Below are 4,314 nucleotides of genomic sequence, written 5' to 3'. Positions count from 1 at the left end.
GCCTAAGCATCAGAGCAAGACTCCGTTAAAAAAATATATATATATTATATATATATATACTTATTTATTCATTTTGATAGAATGTTTAATTTTTCTGATATATTTGTGTCAAAAATAACATGAAAATAACATTTCTATTACCTTGTTTTTTTTTCATTTGAATTTTCATTTCTCTAAACCTTTTTCCATTTTATATTTTAATATATAAATTTCTTCAATTCTCTATTAGAAGAGTTTTCCAATGTTTTTTTAATAAAAAAAAATCTCAGCTTACAAAATTGAAACAGAAAAGGAAGAAAAAGAGTAGAAAATTACATTCCGCTAATGGTTAAACATATTCTTCACTGTTGCTTTGAAACAGCAATGGATGACGAGCAAGAAATGTTCTTTTTTAATGAAGTATTTCTTAATTTTCACAGTTTTAAGTTAATTAATGTATTCAATATAATGTATACATGCAATTATTTTTATTTAATTTTTAATAAATAAGTTACATTCAAACATTCAACACTTATTAGAAGAGTTTTCCAATGTTTTTTTAATAAAAAAAACCTCAGCTTGCAAAATTGAAACAGAAAAGAAAGAAAAAGAGTAGAAAATTACATTCTGTTAATGGTTAAACATATTCTTCACTGTTACTTTAAAACAGCAATAGATGACGAGCAAGAAATGTTCTTTTTTAATGAAGTATTTTTAAATTTTCACAGTTTTAAATTAATTAATGTATACGATGTAATGTATACATACAATTATTTTTATTTCATTTTTAATAAATAAGTTACATTCAAACATTCAACACTAATTTTTTATGTAAATATTGTATTTAAATTTTGATTTTTTTATTACAACTCCTAATAAACAAGGAGTTAATATCTTAAAAGAAAATTTGTGTTCCGCGATCTTTTTTTACCACTTTTAAGCAGAGGGCAGCACTAGTTGATTGCTCCTGACAAACAAAAAAGTCATTGCAAATATTTTTTTTCCTGCATTGAATTGTCTGTCACATTTTAAAACTAGAAACTATTAGCAGAAAAAAAATTTCATTAATTTTACTGACGTATAATTTTCCTACTCGTTACCGCTAGTAACCATGGAAGCTACATATTATATCTCGTCAATACTAAAAACATTTCAATAATTTATGATAATTTGCCTTTCTGTTTAACGGTTATTAAAAAAAAACCGTTTAAAATAAGAAAGTTCAGTAGATAAAAAAAAGTTTAAAAATTAGTTTACATTTTTTGTCTTTTTTTAATTGATAATTCTTGTCTTCTATCTAACTTTCTTAACCTATAACATTTTCAAAACGCAAAAAACATCATACAGAAACATATACTTCCTAAATTTGCTAATGCGTAAAAAAAATGAATCACTCTTGATTACTTTTGATCTAATGCACTGTGGGCCAGAAGACTATGATCTTTGGTCATAAGTAGGAAATTAATTTTTCAACTAAAATATGTGTTGGCAGTTTTAATATAGCCCAAATTAAGTATCCATAATCTTTCCAAACATTATAATTTACTTTTTGGACCGACAAGAGTACAATGTAAGGAAAAATATGCTAAAAAAAATTTCTTAAATGCAACTTTTAAATTTTTATTTCAGAAATATATATAGGAATTTCACCTTACTGTTACATTTTCATCAGAGTAATTAGTTTGAAATTATAGTACAATTTTTCAATTTGTTGGATTAGTTAATACTCTTGACAAACTTATAGTTTATATCGTATCATTTGACATTTTACAATGTTTGAATGACTTTCAAAACTTAGTTCCAAAGAGCTCCACAAGGTAATTAGCTAAACTTTTTTTTGTTGTCTTCTTTGATGTTTCTTTCCTCTTTCGAAAAAACCTGCCCCATTTTTCCCGTATTGCAAAGGTGGACTAAATATACCTAAAAACAAAAATTATGTTTTTTTTTAAAGTATTTGGTACTTGTAATAAAATTTGATAATTTTATCATGAGATCTTAAAGCATGGCATAAAAATCATTTATTCTGTTAAGTTCATTTTTTAGTTTTTTTTTTTTTTACTAAATGTNAATTGTCTGTCACATTTTAAAACTAGAAACTATTAGCAGAAAAAAAATTTAATTCATTTTACTGACGTATAATTTTCCTACTCGTTACCGCTAGTAACCATGGAATATTATATCTTGTCAATACTTAAGACATTTCAATAATTTATGATAATTTGCCTTTCTGTTTAACGGTAATTAAAAAAAACCGTTTAAAATAATAAAGTTCAGTAGATAAAAAAAAGTTTAAAAATTAGTTTACATTTTTTGTCTTTTTTTTTTAATTGATCATTCTTATCTTCTTTCTAACTTTGTTAGCCTATAACATTTTCAAAACACAAAAAACATCATACAGAAACATATACTTTATAAATTCGCTAATCTTTATACATAAATAGGGGCAGTGCGTAAAAAAATGAATCACTCTTGATTATTTTTGATCTAATGATCGGATTCTCACGTATCAGGACTCAATCTTAATGGTTCATGGGGGTGATCTCCAATATGTTAGATAATTAACGATATTTTAAGTTACAAAATCAGACAAAAAAACATATTTTCTCTTAATGAATATACCTTTTTTTCGATGGATTCAGATTTTTTGCTTTCAATATATAGTGGATAGCTGCTATCTGAGAAATTTGGTCCCAATATGGTTTGGTCAAGAAAGCGATCCAAAGTTTTGCGTATTTCGCTTTATCTTGAGATCTTTTGAAGCGAACTGAAATATTTTTGGACATAATTATAAAATAAGTACTTCCAAAGAAAATTCCCTGCGAAATATAATTTTCATTAATTATTTCTTATTTTATTTTCTAATAGTAAAAAAAAATTGAGTTATAGGTACACAATTTTTATATCATTTTAAGAAATATAATTTTAAATGGCAAAATGCAAAATTTGAGCGAATAGTTCCAGAGAAATCGAATTTTAAATATACAACTTTTTAAAAATTTGATTTCTCAGGAACTATTCAACCTATTCCACTCAAACATTGCATTTTGTCTTAAAGAATTACATTATTTAAAATAATAAAAAGTTCTTGACCTAGTGTTATACGCAAAAAGTAAACTTAACATCCAAACTTTGGAATGCTATCCTGACCAAACTAGAGTTAAAAGTTTTAGTAAAAAAAATGTGGAACCCAAAACTAATCGCACTTAATTTTAGTATCAGTTATCACATTATTATCCTTATACGTTCATAATTATTATGAGCTTAAGCATCATACAGAAGCTAGTTATTTTTATTTTGTGATACAGTTTCCCTTCACTGACAAAAAAATTATGTTAAAATTTATCGTATTTTTGTCTCCATGGGAACCCACCCCAAAAAACTCGGTAATTTTTACGGAAGCAGTTTAATAAGAGTTTTTGTAAAATTTACCATAAAATATGGTTTTATATTATGTGATAAAATTTGGTACTTGTAATAAAATTTGATAATTTTATCATGAGATCTTAAAGCATGGCATAAAAATCATTTATTCTGTTAAGTTCATTTTTTAGTTTTTTTTTTTTTTACTAAATGTGTCGTAAAAAGAATTCTAACTTTGAAAATCCTAATTTCCCTTAAACCGTTAGCATATGAATTGGACAATTACTAAATTAAAGGTTTAAATATTCTATTATTTAGTTCTATTAGCCCGAATAATGCCTTTTTTCAACAGAAATGTCATCATTACCATATAGTATGGTAATTTTACCAGATATTTTCTCCGAGCTCATAAGTTAAAAAAACTTCAAAATATCAATATTTTTAAACATAATCTTTCATATTTCTTAACAAAGTATTACGTTTTTATTATTCAAAATAAAATTAACTGCTAATAGTACTTTTTGTAATTTTTCATTTTTATTTCATCGAATCAAAAGAACTGTTTCATATAATGAACTTCTTCGGAAGACAAATCACATGTAACAAGAATTTTCATTCGCGTTCTGTAACAAGGAAAATTGGAGTTTTTACTAGTTAGTTTATTGGTTTTATCTTCCATTTACTGGAGGTGAATACACTAAAATGACACTCATCCAATTTTGATTTAAAAGAGAATACTAAGTTCCTGATGGCGTGTATCAAATAGTATAGAGGTTATTTTTTATTTGCATTCAAAAAGCTTTGACTGAAAACATCATTAGTACGATCGTTTTTAAAATTTTATTTTTAAAGTTCTGGTTTCTACAACAATAAAAACTTCATTAGAAACTTAACCACTTAGAATAATTTATTAATAGGAACACGCATCCTAGTTAAGAATGAGACGGTATATAAATATATATATATAAAACATAT

The 4,314-nt window shown here is 25.0% G+C and overlaps 1 long non-coding RNA gene and 1 other non-coding gene across 2 annotated transcripts in view; one reads left to right on the top strand and one right to left on the bottom strand.

Moving 5' to 3' along the window:
- The window catches only part of LOC107454187 (uncharacterized), a 209,687-nt gene that overhangs the window by 169,536 nt on the left and 35,837 nt on the right, over positions 1-4,314 (top strand). The gene's annotated exons all lie outside the window — the stretch shown is intronic.
- The window catches only part of LOC139427193 (uncharacterized), a 4,409-nt gene continuing 1,669 nt past the window's right edge, over positions 1,575-4,314 (bottom strand). Inside the window, exon 2 of the long non-coding RNA XR_011638329.1 lies at positions 1,575-1,899. This is a non-coding gene — a long non-coding RNA (uncharacterized lncRNA). The remainder of the gene's footprint in view (positions 1,900-4,314) is intronic.

This window comes from Parasteatoda tepidariorum, chromosome X2 (assembly GCF_043381705.1).
Source record: "Parasteatoda tepidariorum isolate YZ-2023 chromosome X2, CAS_Ptep_4.0, whole genome shotgun sequence".
Classification (NCBI taxonomy): domain Eukaryota; kingdom Metazoa; phylum Arthropoda; class Arachnida; order Araneae; family Theridiidae; genus Parasteatoda; species Parasteatoda tepidariorum.
This window is presented reverse-complemented; position numbering and strand designations above follow the sequence as displayed.